Source organism: Pan troglodytes, chromosome 19 (assembly GCF_028858775.2).
Source record: "Pan troglodytes isolate AG18354 chromosome 19, NHGRI_mPanTro3-v2.0_pri, whole genome shotgun sequence".
Lineage (NCBI taxonomy): Eukaryota > Metazoa > Chordata > Mammalia > Primates > Hominidae > Pan > Pan troglodytes.
Genome location: NC_072417.2, coordinates 56,164,920 through 56,180,958, shown reverse-complemented (window position 1 = coordinate 56,180,958; position 16,039 = coordinate 56,164,920). Strand labels below are relative to the sequence as shown.

At 39.3% G+C, this 16,039-nt stretch overlaps 1 long non-coding RNA gene across 1 annotated transcript in view; it reads left to right on the top strand.

Annotated features, from left to right (window-relative positions):
- The window catches only part of LOC107969244 (uncharacterized), a 63,744-nt gene extending 57,313 nt beyond the window's left edge, over positions 1 to 6,431 (top strand). The window contains exon 3 of the long non-coding RNA XR_001710942.3: positions 6,174 to 6,431. This is a non-coding gene — a long non-coding RNA (uncharacterized LOC107969244). The remainder of the gene's footprint in view (positions 1 to 6,173) is intronic.
- Positions 6,432 to 16,039: the final 9,608 nt, after the last annotated feature.

Here is a 16,039-nt window from a genome sequence, read left to right as displayed (position 1 = left end):
GTTTTTTTGTTTGTTTGTTTGTTTTTTTGTTTGTTTGTTTTGAGACGGAGTCTCACTCTGTTGCCCAGGCTAGAGTGCAGTGGCACGATCTCAGCTCACTGCAACCTCCGACTTCTGGGTTCACCCCATTCTCCTGCCTCAGCCTCCCGAGTAACTGGGAGTACAAGCGCCCACCACCACGCCCGGCTAAATTTTTATATTTTTGGTAGAGATGGGGTTTCACAGTGTTAGCCAGGATGGTCTCGATCTCCTGACCTCGTGATCCACCTGCCTCAGCCTCCCAAAGTGCTGGGATTACAGGCATGAGCCACTGGGCCCAGCCTTTGACTTTAGTTTTGACTAATCTGCAAATCTTCTGCAGACCCTAGTGAGTCTGCTATCTGTGGTAGATTTCAGTATTCTCTGGGATGCAGCATTTGCAACATATCGGAAAAGGTGTCATAAATGCTCCTGACAGTGCTCTTGCTTACTGCCCTCAACATCTGCAGCTGGTGGTTGGCATCCTCAATGCCCAGCCCAGAGTCTTCTGCAAGGACTCCTGAAGATGGTGGAGATCATTCAAAGGCCCATCAAGATAGAAAAAGGCTGTAGCTTGCTTGCCCATGTGGCCAGCTAGCAGATCTCTGGAAAATCTCTCCGCTGCTGCCTCCCCCACATAGATACTTGTGGAGGCAACATAAACCACAGGGACAATCCCACCAATTTATTGAGGTGCTAAGGAAATGGAATACCCAATGGGTATCCTCCCCAGATCAAATTGCTTCTCTTATATCCTAATCCAGGTTCAGATAAGGAACTTCTCTCTCTCTGTTTTAACTTTTAAGTTCAGAAGTACATGTGCATGTTTGTTACATATGTAAACTTGTGTCATTCATGTTTGTTGTACAAATTATTTCATCACCGAGGTGTTAAGCCTGGTGATCATTAGTTATTTTTCCTGATCCTCTCCCTCCTCCCACCTTCTGCCCTCTATTAGGTCCCAGTGTGTGGAGAAGGCGGAATGCTTATACACTGGTGGTGGGAGTATAAATTAGTTCAACCATTGTGGAAGACAGTGATTCCTCAAAGACCAAAGAAAATGTATGCGTACATACTTACATACATGCACACATATGGTCATGTGGTGAGAAGCTGCTATAAGGAAAATTAGGGTGGGTACAGGATAGAGTGAAGCAATGTGAAATGGTTGAGAGTGGAACTGATGAAGTAGGAACTGATAAGAATGAAATACCATTCGACCCAGCCAACCCATTACTGGGTATATACCCAAAAGAATATAGATCATTCTGTTGTAAAGACATATGCACCCCTACGTTCATTGCAGGAACTTCTCTTTCTAAGAACAGCAGAAGGTAGAATTCAGTTTCTCGTATCTCTGATCTGTACAAGCTGAGTTGTGGTCTTCATTAAATGCTCCTATTACACAACCAACTTACTCATTGTTTTATTATTTCATTTTGCCTCTTATTTAGTTCTTGGCTTACTACATCAGTAACTAATGAATGCCTTCTTGTTAATAAGAAGTATTTAAGAAAGAGATTTCAAAACTCCCTTTTAATCTATCCTCTCCCATTTTCTCACTGTTGTCAGTTTGGTGAGGAACATTTATCTTTTCCTATTCATGTACATTCATATAAAAGTGTAGGTAGAAATACTTGAGTTTGCTTAACAATTTTTAAATATAACTCTGATAATCTTTATAAATTATTCTGCTGTATGCTTTTTACTTTTTACAGTGTCTCTTGGAGAACCTTCTGCATGCAAATTTTTTAACTTTAATTTTTGTAATTGCAGCAAAATATTTAATAGTGTGTGACATATTCACCTTCTGATAAATATATATTTTTTCAGTTTTTTTTTTTCTGTAATGAACAATACTGAAATAAAAATCTTGCTGGGTACGGTGGCTCACGCCTGTAATCCCAACACTTTGGGAGGCCGAGGCGGGTGGATCACCTGAGGTCAGGGGTTCGAGACCAGCATGGCCAACATGGCGAAACCCCACATCTACTAAAAATACAAAAATTAGCCGGGCATGATGTTGGGCACCTTTAATCCCAGCTACTCAGGAGGCTGAGGCAGGAGACTTTCTTGAACCCAGGAGGCGGAAATTGCAGTGAGCCGAGATGGCGCCACTGCAGTCCAGCCTGGGCCAGAGCAAGACTCTGTCTCTAAAAAAAAAAAAAAAAAAAAAAAAAAAAAAGCCAGGCACTGTGGCTCACACCTGTAATCCCAGCACTTTGGGAGGCTAAGGCAGGTGGATCACCTGAGGTCAGGAGTTCGAGGCCATCCTGACCAACATGAAGAAACCCTGTCTCTACTAAAAATGCAAAATTAGCCAGGCATAGTGGTGCATGCCTGTAATCCCAGCTACTCAGGAGGCTGAGGCAGGAGAATCGCTTGAAACTGGGAGGCGGATATTGCGGTGAGCCGAGATCGCGCCACTGCACTCCAGCCTGGGCAACAAGAGTGAAACTCCAGCTCAAAAAAAAAAAAAAAAAAAAGAAAAAGAAAAGAAGAAAAAAAGATTCCTATTCTGCCTATGTAAACCTATCCTCGAAGTCAGAGGAAGCTGAGAGGCTGAAGAAGGAGGCTGACAAGGACAGTTATTTAGAAAAAAACAGTTAATAGGGACTTATAAATGGAAGCCATGTCTGTGTCTAGGGCAGAGGCTAGACTAAATGGTGGATATCCACGCGATTACCCCTCCAGAGTCAAGGCTTTTATACCATAGGGAAATGGTATATGTGACTCAGAAGGGGTGTGTAGGACAATTGAAGTACGACAACATCAAGGTTGTTTGATTTAAGGGCAGGATTTACGGTAAGCACCTCTCTTACACAAGGAATAATAGATAAACTAGAAATCTTAAAGGACTTCCTGGAACTGGGGTTATTCAGAAGTCAACATGGCTGACTAGCATCCAAGATGGAGTTGCTTTGGCTTCCATATTCCACCTCCCTAATCCAGCTTTTAGAATCTCACATGCACCTCTCTTCCACAATGGTTGCTGAGCCTTTAGGGAGAGTGCTTGATGTGGGATAGCTTTAGCAGCAGTGTGTTGGCAATGGAAAACAGATTAGGCCCAGTGGGATTCCAAATGAGAGGGATTTACAGGCTTTGTTGAATTGTCTGTAGTCTTTAAAATACTAAGACTTTGGTTTTCTCAGAAGAAGTAAAACAAAGACAGATACATAACATCAATAATTTGATTAGTAGAAATATAATGCACAGGAGGATTCCAATCAAAAGAGAATTTGTAAGCCAGAACAACAAAAACAAAAGAGAACCCATTCCTTTAGGGAGAAAACTAAAAGGATCATGAAGAAAATGAAGACTCGGTACTTCTGCAGAGACTTGTTGTAGCCAGGAAAAAACTCAGAATTTAGCCCAGATTGTACACAAATAATAAAAACTCAAAAATAATGGTCAGGGCTAGAAGCTAAACTTTTCTCTCTCCAGTTTCCCCATTTCTACCAAGGCTGAATCATAATCAGACCAATTTATTTGCAAAATTAATTTTAGTCTCATTATACTTGGCCTGATTATTTCTACAAAATGCAGCAAGAATAGTGATTGGCCACATACGGCCCTTTATATCGTCTTTGCTGCAACATTTTTTTGTAAACAATCTGAGATTAGACTTTAAAAGCCTCAAGGCCAGAATCCAAGCCAAGGATTCACCAAAATACTGTGCTTGTAATACCTGTACAAATTTCTCTCTTGTTGAGGTCCCAAAATATTAATATCTTGGGGTTTCTGGGCCTGTCAAAAAGTGACATTCTTTACTCACCACAGGCCACAAACCTTGTAAGGGAACCATTTAGACAAAGTACCAAGTCAGTTTGTCCTGGAGGCTTTTTATTCACTGTATAAAGTCAACTTCTATTCCTCAAAACAGTGTTGTCATAACAGAAAATATGCATTTCCAGTCAAAGCCTTGGTAAAATAACCAGCATCTCCAATTGTGTCCTGATACAAAAGAAAACAGATTCTTACTGGACTATAACTATATTGCCATAAAAAAAGAATACACGAAAATTGTTTCCAAATTTTGGAGAAATCAGGTACAGAGAAAGGTAAATTTTGCTCAAAAAACAGTATACTTTGTAAGCTATAAAGAGCTCCAAAGAAGAAAGGTTTCCTTGACGATTCTTCAGTCAGAGTAGCAAGCCTCCCAAACAGGATATTTTGTCCCTTCACCTTGGAGCTGCCATCCACAAACCAAGCAGCTCTTTTTCAGCAAGATGAGAGCTGTTTATTGGGCACTATAGAATCCAGCAGCTCCTCACATAGTTCCAGAGTCAGCCCTGGGGAAAAAGAGGGTCCCTGCTCCTCTTTGCATTCCCCAGATAGCAAGATCCTATATGAAACATTTCCATTTTATCACGGAACTGTTTGGGACATTGCTGTTCCTATTAGTATTTCTCTGACATCACCCTCTAACCCCCAGTAAATTCTCCACAAGGATTATGGAATAGAAAATTTGTACTTACTAGCATTCCAGCTTCCACTCTACACTCTGTGAGCTCAGACAATCCTACTGGTTCCCATTTAGTACTTTTCGAAGGGCAAGGTTACATGCCTTCTGTTTTGCAGTACTAGGTAGGGGAAGCGTTCCCAAGCCAGACATAATATTTATTTTCATAAAACATTTAGGTGAAGGAGATGCAACTACTTTACATAATACCTGTTGAAACATTCCAACTTTCATAATCATATCAACCTTTACATTTTTATGTTCTGGTTCCAGGAACTTTTCTTTTCCACCTCCAGTCCATTTTACCCTTTCTTGTGAAAAATAATTTGGGCTCCCAACAGAGGGTTGAGCCAAAGCACCCAGGCCCTTTTGTCAGTCTTTATCTTAATTAACGTGCCTCAACAATGCCCCAGACAATGTCAGCTTTCTCATTGTAATTTTGCCTTTTTATTTTTAAAAAATTTCTCCCATTTGAGTTAAGCACAGAAAGTTGATTTGTGTCCCTTTAATGTTGGGGGACCAGCAGGGGCTCCCTTTGGTTCATCCTATATTCAATAGTGTTCTATTAAACTTCTGTTTTAACCCCATCAATTTGTATTTATTTCATTTTATTCTTAATAACCCTCTAAACATTTCTACCCTGCTGGGAGGAGTCCCATGACTCTCTCCTCTCTTGTTAATTAACCTTATGTTTTTATTGTCATCTGTAAGCTAAAGCTTCTCAACTGTTAAGATTCTGCAAGGGTAACATGTGGTTAAGGATGCCCTCTTAACCACACCTTTTACCATGATCTAGGCAATGGGCATATTCAGTGAGTGAATATCCCTATCTTCATAAAGCCAGTCCAACATGACTTGCGTATGAAACATATCAGTTGCTTCATATGGGATGCTCTACTTGGCATTTATAGGTGGAGTTGGACAGTGCTCCTTCTCAGGGTAGACAGACCTGACAGTGGCTTTTGTCCGATCTACTAGGCTGGCTGTTCCTACAGGAATAACCTCCTGTGTGTCTGGATCCTGTATAGCCATCTGTAATTGTTCAATAGTGAGCTGTGTGTCCTGCATCAACCCAAACATGGTTTTCCACTCTACCGCAATTAAAACTAAAGATACTGCCCCTAAATTGGTTACTGTCATAATCCATTTTGGTAAATGTTCTTCAGGGAGCTGGTGATACCATTCTATAAAACTCAAGAGTTCCATCACATTATACCCTCTGGTTTCAATAGTTATTTGGTTTTGCCCTTACCCCACATTGACTTCCTTCTTGTTAACCACAGGTCTCAGGTAATTTCTGTTGCCCTGAAATCATTTTCCCTTTTGTAGGTAGCTTTGAGGTTAGTGACCTTCAAACCACCTTTGCAAAACTTTTGTCAGTGAGAAAATTATGGGAGTGGAGGAGATCTGATCTAGCCAACCCCCCTTTTTGCCTTTAACTTTCAAGCTGCCTTAATTATTCCTGGGCTTAAGCCAAGCTAACTTTAGAAGACATTTAGGAAGTTTCAATAATAATAGCCCTTCCCTGAAACTCAGCTGCCTTTGTAAAGCTAATGAGAGACCACCAGGCTAGCGGGAGGAGAGGAGCCTGAATTCTGCTAAGGTGTAGACTGGTCACAAGATATGTAACTTCCCTATTACTCCTGCAGATAACATCACCATTTTGGATTGGCTTTTTGAAATATTTTTTCAGGTTTTTTGCATGTCTGACACCAATGGCTCCACCTGGACCCGATGGCTCCGCCTGGACCTGCCAAACTCCTCCTATGGTTCCACCCAGGAACAACTCAGCTCAAGAAGACAGTTTCAACCACCTATGATTTCATCTCCATCTCAACCAATCAGCAGTAAGCAACCATTTCCTACTCACTCCCACCCCTTTCCCAAACTGCCTTTGGAAAATCTCTAACCTAGGAGCCTTCAAAGAGATTGAGTTGAGTAGTAATAACTCTGTTTCCTGCATGGCATGGCCAGCCCTGCATCAATTAAACTCTTTCCGTACTCCAATGCTGTGGTCTTTATTTGTGCAACTGGCAGGAAGAATCTGTTGGGCAGTTATAACCTGAATTCAAACAGATCCGCATCTGAGCTTGGTCCAGCCTCATGGTCCAACCCAGCACTCTCTTTTACTTTCATTTTGGCTATTATAGATAATAATAACCAAGGGGTTGCCTATTTTGCTTTTTCCTTATTAGTTTGCATTTCAGTATGCATCCAGTAAACCAACTTTCTGGGAGTTGGAGCCATCTTTAAATTTCACTACTCACATTTTCCTTTAGAAACTGAGCACAGCAAAGCTGGCGCTCCATACCACGTGGCCACCCAGGAATGAAAGATTCCTTCCACACCTTTCTATTCTTTCTCTTTCTATCCATTTAGTTTTATCTATATCATTTTTTTCTCTCACTTTGAAACAACCTTTAAATACCCTCTAAACTAGGCAAAATTTCTTTTTTTAAAAAAATTTTTTGAAGACAGAGTTTGGTTCTTGTTGCCCAGGCTGGAGTGCAATGGTGTGATCTCTGCTCATGGCGACCTCCGACTCCTGGGTTCAAGTGATTCTCCTGCCTCAGCCTCCTGAGTAGCTGGGATTACAGGCGTGCACCACCATGCCCGGCTAATTTTGTATTTTTAGTAGAGACAGGGTTTCTCCATGTTGGTCAGGCTGGTCTCAAACTCCCAACCTCAGGTGATCCCACCTCAGCCTCCCAAAGTGCTGGGGATTACAGACATAAGCCTCCACTCCTGGCTTAGGCAAAATTTTCTTTAAGCAAAAACTATGCCTTCCTTTTTAAAAATAAACTTATTTACCAAAACACATCTTTCTTTATACACTTTGTATATAAAATTGTTTCTCTTATGTCTAGTAGTTTTGTTTTTTTGTTTTTGTTTATTTGTTTTTTGTTTTTGTTTTTGAGATGGAGTTTTGCTCTTATTGCCCAGCTGGAGTGCAACGGCGTGATCTTGGCTCACCACAACCTCCGCCTCCCGGGTTCAAGCAATTTTCCTGCCTCAGCCTCCCGTATATCTAGTAGTTTTAATTACATATATTAACTACTACTGTAACTCTTAGTAACCCTTATTTTCAGTGAAAAAATTAGAATTAGAATTACTTAACATAACATGACTTTAAGATTTTTAATTACTGAAAAGAATTTTGAAACTAGTTTGGTTTTATTTACCAAAGATTACTAAAGTCAAGTGAACTAAAAAAGGCATTTGAGTTGGTTTTTATTCTATAAAATATTTTATGTAAGAGCTTACTTTCCTTTAAGCCAATTAATTAGAGCTCTTTTATATATTTTGGTAGTGATATATCATGACACATATAAACATAAAGACCTACAGACATAAATACAGAAACAGATTTTGTAGATTGAAAAGATTCTTTACTTGTCAGTGTTCAAATAGTTTCTCTCCTTCCTTTAGACTATCAATTACTTCCAAAGACATGACTTTTAGGTAAAATAAGGTAGAAAATTCATATCTCAAAGGCACAGAACTTTGACCTAAACACCATTATCTGAAAACAAGATTGCCAGAAAAGTGTCTGCTTTTAAATTTAGGTTGTTTCTTAATCAGATTACTGGTTTTAAGGTGGAGCCTTTTAATGAGTAGGGCAATTAAAGCATGCAATTTTTAGGGCCTAAACCATGTTTTCTTATCCAAATGTACGAAGAAACGGGTAGCCTCCATAATAAAAACCTTTTACTTCAAACAACTGTCATTAGCCACCTCTGACACGATAGCTCTTACCTGTGACTGCCAGCCATTACACACAGCAAGGTCAAGTCCTCTCACAGCACAAAGTAATCTCTGGCATCCCCACAAAACCAATGCGATCATTAATGCAATACAAAAGAGGGCAGCGTTTTAAAGCTGAAAGTAAGCAGTTCACTTACCGCTTTTGGGGTTCCATAAGGAAAAACAGAGATTCCTTCCAAACAGGGTAGCAATATCCCAGCTTCCTGTTGAGGTTTATCACGCGTCTCTCTATTTATTCAGGTCGTACATGATGTCCTTCCCCAAAATTTATAGTCTTCATATAAATTATGCACATTTATTTATTTATTTATTTATTTATTTATTTATTTATGTACTTATTTATTTTTTTGAGACGGAGTCTAGCTCTGTCGCCCAGGCTGGAGTGCAGTGGAGCAATCTTGGCTCACTGCAACCTCTGCCTCCAGGGTTCTAGCGATTCTTTTGCCTCAGCCTCCCGAGCAGCTGGGACTACAGGAGTATGCCACCACTCCTGGCTAATTTTTTTATTTTTAATTACAGATGGGGTGTCACCATATTGGCTAGGCTGGTTTCGAGCTCTTGACCTCGTGATCTGCCCTCCTTGGCCTCCCAAAGTGATGGGATTACAGGCGTGAGCACCACGCCGGGCCACACATTTCTTTTTAAATTTAATCCTAATTACACAATACTTTTGGAGGTGTGTGTGTGTGTGTGTGTAGGGAGTCTTGTAACATGATCATCTTATCCATCTCATATTTAAAATGGTTATTACTAGTACATAGGAAAACTGTTAACATTTGTTTGTTAATCTTATATTGAGTTATTTTGTTGATGTATTAGTCAGAGTAGGCCAACTGCTGTAACAGACACTCCAAAACCTCAATGATTTAATAGAATAAAGGTTCATTTTGCACCCATGTTCAGACCACCATTGGCCTGTGGTGGTGGGGGTGGGGTCTCAGTGTCACATAGTCACTCAGGGATCCAGGGTCCTTCCCCTTAGTATCTCTGCCATTCATTTAAGATCTTGGAGTCTTCCCTGGGATCCTTGGCATTTGGCCACAAATGAGGTACATGAGAAAGGGGTTGGAGGATTAAAGGAGTAGTTTTATGAGCAAAGCTTAGGGGATGCTTATATCATTTTCCCTCCACTTCACTGCCTCAGAAATATGCCCTGCTTAAATGTAGTATAGCAGTGTGCCCAGAAAGGAAGCATATGGCCAGCCCCTGCCACAGTTGACCTCTTATAACCTAATAGTTTCTTAATTGTGTTTCTTGGATATTAAAGGCAACTTTATCTACCTAAACGTATTTATAACCTAATTTCACTGTCTGGGACCTGGAGTAAATGTGGAACACTGTCAGTGATGGTTATAATTTGGTGTTTCCTGTCGGTTTCTGGTAAGTTTTCCCGAACAAGTTAAAATGTCTAATTCTATTAAATATGTTTTGACATCCTTTGAAATAATCATGATTCTATCCCTCAATCTATTAATAGTATTGTGATAGAATTTTTTCTATCATGAAACATTACTACATTTTTGGAATAAACTCAAATGATTTTTGATGTGTTGTATTTTAAATACCCTACTAGATCCAGTAGCCTAGTCATTTAATTATAAATTTTGTATCTGTATTTGACAATAATATGGCTCATAGTTCTCTTGTTTTTCTACTATCTTTTAGGGTTTTGTATAAGAGTTAGATTCACATCATAGAATTAGTTGGAAGTCTTTACATTTCCCCTGTGCACTGTATACATTGTATAAAAGTTCATGAAACTAGAGACTTTTCTAGTCTTTGAATGTTTGCCAGGACCGTTTGATTCTGGTCTCCACTCCCCACCCATTTCTAAATTTTACTTTTAAATTAACTTATGTAGTAAAGTTGTTTTTTTATTATTATTTTTATTTTTTATTATACTTTAAGTTGTAGGGTACATGTGCACAATGTGCAGGTTTGTTACATATGTACACATGTGCTGTGTTGGTTTGTTGCACCCATTAACTCGTTATTTACATTAGGTATTTCACCTAACACTATCCCTCCCCCATCCCCCTACCCCACGACAGGCCCCAGTGTGTGACGTTCCCCGCCCTGTGTCCAAGTGATCTCATTGTTCAATTCCCACCTATGAGTGAGAACATGCGGTGTTTGGTTTTCTGTCCTTGTGATAGTTTGCTCAGAATGATGGTTTCCAGTATCATCCACATCCCTACAAAGGACATGAACTCATCCTTCTTTATGGCTGCGTAGTATTCCATGGTGTATATGTGCCACATTTTCTTAATCCAGTCTATCATCGATGGACATTTGGGTTGGTTCCAAGTCTTTGCTATTGCGAGTAGTGCCGCAATAAACATACGTGTGCATGTGTCTTTATAGTAGCATGATTTATAATCCCTTGGGTATATACCTAGTAATGGGATCACTGGGTCAAATGGTATTTCTACTTCTAGATCCTCGAGGTATTGCCACACTGTCTTCCACAATGGTTGAACTAGTTTACACTCCTACCAACAGTGTAAAAGCATTCCTGTTTCTCCACACCCTCTCCAGCACCTGTTGTTTCCTGACTTTTTAATGATTGCCATTCTAACAAATGTGAGATGATAGCTCATTGTGGTTTTGATTTGCATTTCTCTGATGACCAGTTTTGATGAGCATTTTTTCATGTGTCTGTTGGCTGCGTAAATGTCTTCTTTTGAGAAGTGTCTGTTCATATCCTTTGCCCACTTTTTGATGGGATTGTTTGATTTTTTTCTTGTAAATTTGTTTAAGTTTTTTGTAGATTCTGGATATTAGCCCTTTGTCAGATGGATAGCTTGCAAAAATTTTCTCCCATTTGGTAGTTGCCTGTTCATTCTGATTGTAGTTTCTTTTGCCTTGCAGAAGCTCTTTAGTTTAATTAGATCCCATTTGACTATTTTGGCTTTTGTCGCCATTGCTTTTGGTGTTTTAGTCATGAAGTCCTTGCCCATGCCTATGTCCTGAATGGTATTGCCTAAGTTTTCTTCTAGGGTTTTTATGGTTTTAGGTCTAATATTTAAGTCTTTAATCTATCTTGAATTAATTTTTGTATAAGGTGTAAGGAAGGCATCCAGTTTCAGCTTTCTACATATGGCTAGCCAGTTTTCCCAGCACCGTTTATTAAATAGGGAATCCTTTCCCCATTTCTTGTTTTTGTCAGGTTTGTCAAAGATCAGATGGTTGTAGATGTGTGGTGTTATTTCTGAGGCCTCTGTTCTGTTCCATTGGTCTGGATCTCTGTTTTGGTACCAGTACCATGCTGTTTTAGTTACTGTAGCCTTGTAGTATAGTTTGAAGTCAGGTAGCGTGATGCCTCCAGCTTTGTTCTTTTTGCTTAGGATTGTCTTGGCAATGCAGACTCTTTTTTCGTTCCATATGAACTTTAAAGTAGTTTTTTCCAATTCTGTGAAGAAAGTCATTGGTAGCTTGATGGGGATGGCATTGAATCTATAAATTACCTTGGGCAGTATGGCCATTTTCACAATATTGATTCTTCCTATCCATGAGCATGGAATGTTCTTCCATTTGTTTGTGTCCTCTTTTATTTCATTGAGCAGTGGTTTGTAGTTCTCCTTGAAGAGGTCCTTCACATCCCCTGTAAGTTGGATTCCTCGGTATTTTATTCTCTTTGTAGCAATGGTGAATGGGAGTTCGCTCATGATTTGGCTCTCTGTTTGTCTGTTATTGGTGTATAAGAATGCTTGTGATTTTTGTACACTGATTTTGTATCCTGAGACTTTGCTGAAGTTGCTTATCAGCTTAAGGAGATTTTGGGCTGAGATGATGGGGTTTTCTAAACATACAATCATGTCATCTGCAAACAGGGACAACTTGACTTCCTCTTTTCCTAATTGAATACCCTTTATTTCTTTCTCTTGTCTGATTGCCCTGGCCAGAACTTCCAACACTATGTTGAATAGGAGTGGTGAGAGATGGCATCCCTGTCTTGTGCCAGTTTTCAAAGGGAATGCTTCCAGTTTTTGTCCATTCAGTATGATACTGGCTGTGGGTTTGTCATAAATAGCTCTTTTTATTTAGATAAACAATAAATATCTAGTTTATTGAGAGTTTTTAGCATGAAGCGCTGTTGAATTTTGTCAAAGGCCTTTTCTGCATCTATTGAGATAATCATGTGGTTTTTGTGTTTGGTTCTGTTTATGTGATGAGTTGTGTTTATTGATTTGCGTATGTTGAACCAGCCTTGCATTCCAGGGATGAAGCTGACTTGATATTGGTGGATAAGTTTTTTGATGTTCTGCTGGATTCAGTTTGCCAGTATTTTATTGAGGATTTTCACATTGATGTTCATCAGGGATATTGGTCTAAAATTATCTTTTTTGTTATGTCTCTGCCAGGTTTTGGTATCAGGATGATGCTGGACTCATAAAATGAGTTAGGGAGGAGTCACTCTTTTTCTATTGCTTGGCATATTTTCAGAAGGAATGGTACCAGCTCCTCTTTGTACCTCTGGTAGAATTCAGCTGTGAATCCGTCTGGTCCTGGATTTTTTTTGGTTGGTAGGCTATTAATTATTGCCTCAATTTCAGAACTGTTATTGGTCTATTCAGGGATTCAACTTCTTCCTGGTTTAGTCTTGGGAGGGTGTATGTGTCCAGGAATTTATTCATTTCATCTAGATTTTCTAGTTTATTTGCATGGAGGTGTTTATAGTATTCTCTGATGGTAGTTTGTATTTCTGTGGGATCGGTGGTGATATCCCCTTTATCATTTTTTTATTGCATCTATTTGATTATTCTCTCTTTTCTTCTTTATTTGTCTTGCTAGCAGTCTATTAATTTTGTTGATCTTTTCAAAAAACCAGTTCCTGGATTCATCGATTTTTTAAGGGTTTTTTGTGTCTCTATCTCCTTCATTTCTGCTCTGATCTTAGTTATTTCTTGCCTTCTGCTAGTGTTTGAATTTGTTTGCTGTTGCTTCTCTAGTTCTTTTAATTATGATGTTAGGGTGTCAATTTTTAGATCTTTCCTGCTTTCTCTTGTGGGCATTTAGTGCTATAAATTTCCCTCTACACACTGCTTTAAATTTGTCCCAGAGATTCTGATATGTTGTGTCTTTGTTCTCATTGGTTTCAAAGAACATCTTTATTTCTGCCTTCATTTCATTATTTACTCAGTAGTCATTCAGGAGCAGGTTGTCCAGTTTCCATGTAGTTGTGCGGTTTGGAGTGAGTTTTTTAATCCTTGGTTCTAATTTGATTGCACTGTGGTCTGAGAGACAGTTTGTTGTGATTTCTGTTCTTTTACATTTGCTGAGGAGTGCTTTACTTCCAACTATGTGGTCAATTTTGGAATAAGTGTGATGTGGTGCTGAAAAGAATGTATATTCTGTTGATTTGGGGTGGACAGTTCTGTAGATGTCTATTAGGTCTGCTTGGTGCAGAGCTGTGTTCAAGTCCTGGATATCCTTGTTACCCTTCTGTCTTGTTGATCTAATATTGACAGTGGGGTGTTAAAGTCTCCCATTATTATTGTGTGGGAGTCTAAGTCTCTTTGTAGGTCTCTAAGGACCTGCTTTATGAATCTGGGTGCTCCTGTATTGGGTGCATACATATTTAGGATAGTTAGCTCTTCTTGTTGAATTGATCCCTTTACCATTATGTAATTACCTTCTTTGTGTCCTTTGATCTTTGTTGGTTTAAAGTCTGTTTTATCAGAGACTAGGATTGCAACCCTTGCTTTTTTTTTTTTTTTGCTTTCCGTTTGCTTGGTAGATCTTCCTCCATCCCTTTATTTTGAGCCCATGTGTGTCTCTGCATGTGAGACAGGTCTCCTGAATACAGCACACTGATGGGTCTTGACTCTTCATCCAATTTGCCAGTCTGTGTCTTTTAATTGGGGCTTTTAGCCCATTTACATTTAAGGTTATTATTTTTATGTGTGAATTTGATCCTGTCATTATGATGTTAGCTGGTTATTTTGCCCGTTAGTTGATGCAGTTTCTTCCTAGCATTGATGGTCTTTACAATTTGACATGTTTTTGCAGTGGCTGGTACTGGTTATTCCTTTCCATGTTTAGTGCTTCCTTCAGGAGCTCTTGCAAGGCAGGCCTGGTGGTGACAAAATCTCCAAGCATTTGCTCGTCTGTAAAGGATTTTATTTCTCCTTCACTTATGAAGCTTAGTTTGGCTGGATATGAGATTGTGGGTTGAAAGTTCTTTTCTTTAAGAATATGGAATATTGGCCCCCATTCTCTTCTGTCCAACCAGTGCCAATGAGATGAAGCAGGTGCCTCAGTTGGAAATGCAGAAATCACCTGTCTTCTGCATTGATCACGCTGGGAGCTGCAGACTGGAGTTTTTCCTATTCGGCCATCTTGGAACCTGCTGATTTTTTAAATATATACAGTTTGTGTAAGTTCCTTCACCATCAAGGTACAGAGCAATGACATCATTTGAAAATACTCCCTCATGCTATCCCTTTGTAATGATACTCTCCCTCACCCTAAACTGTAGCAAACACTGGTCCTTCATATAAATGGACTTATACAAGATATAACCATTTGAAACTGGCTTCTTCCACTTAGCATAGTGCCTTTGAGGTTTGTCAAAATTGTTGAGTGTGTCAATTGTTTGTTTCTGTTTATCGGTGAATGGTATTCTACATATGCATATACCACAGTGTACCTATTCATTGAAAATCAACTTAGTTGTTTCCAGTATTTAGCAATTATGAATAGAGCATCTATAAACATTCATATGGGTTTTTGTATGAATCTCCATTTTTCATTCCTCTAACTCTGTGGTAAATCCCTGAAAGCAGAGTTTCTGGGTCACATGGCAAGTGTGTGCTTAACTTCCCAAGAAACTGCTAAACCATTTTCCACAGTGGCCATAACATTTTGCATTTCCACTAGCAATGTACGAGGGTTCCAGTCACTCTCCTTTCTCACCAGCACTTGGCATCATCGGTGGTTTTGGCTTGAGTCAGTATAGTAGGCATGAGATGGCATCACATTGTAGCTTTGAATTGCATTTCTGTAGTGGATAATGGTGTTGAACACTTTTTCATGTGCTTAATTGTCTTCTTTTTTTTTTTTTTTTTTTTTTTTTTTTGAGACACAGTCTCACTCTGTCGCCCAGGCTGGAATACAGTGGCGTGATCTCAGCTCACTGCATGCTCCGCCTCCCAGGTTCAAGTGATTCTCCTGTCTCAGCCTCCCGAGTAGTTGGAACTACAGGTGCATGCCATCACCCCCAGCTAATTTTATATATATATATATATATAAATTTTTTTTTTCAGTAGAGACAGGGTTTCACCATGTTAGCCAGGATGGTCTCCATCTTCTGACCTCATGAGACCCCCACCTTGGCCTCCCAAAGTGCTGGGATTACAGGTGCAAGCCACCGCACCTGGTGTCATGTGCTTAATTATCTTCTATACATCCTTTCTGGTGAAAGGTCTGTTGCCTATTTTTTAATTGGGTTGTTTGTTTTCTTGCTGTTGAGTCTTGAAATAGTTCTTTATACCTCTTGGATACAAGTCCTTTGTTGAATATGTGCTTTGAAAATATCATTTTCTGTCTATAGTTTATCTTTTAATTCTCTTAACAAAGCTTTTTGGAAAGCAAGAGTTTTAAATTTTAATGATGTTTGATTTGTTGCTTTCCTTTTAAGAATGATGCTTTCAGTGTTATGTCTAAGAACTCTCTGCCTAATCCCAGGTCACAGAGATCTCCCACTTATTTTTTTTTAAAGTTTTATATTTTACATTTAGTGGTATGATCCACTTGGAGCTCATTTTTGTATAAGGTATGAAGATGTTTGGG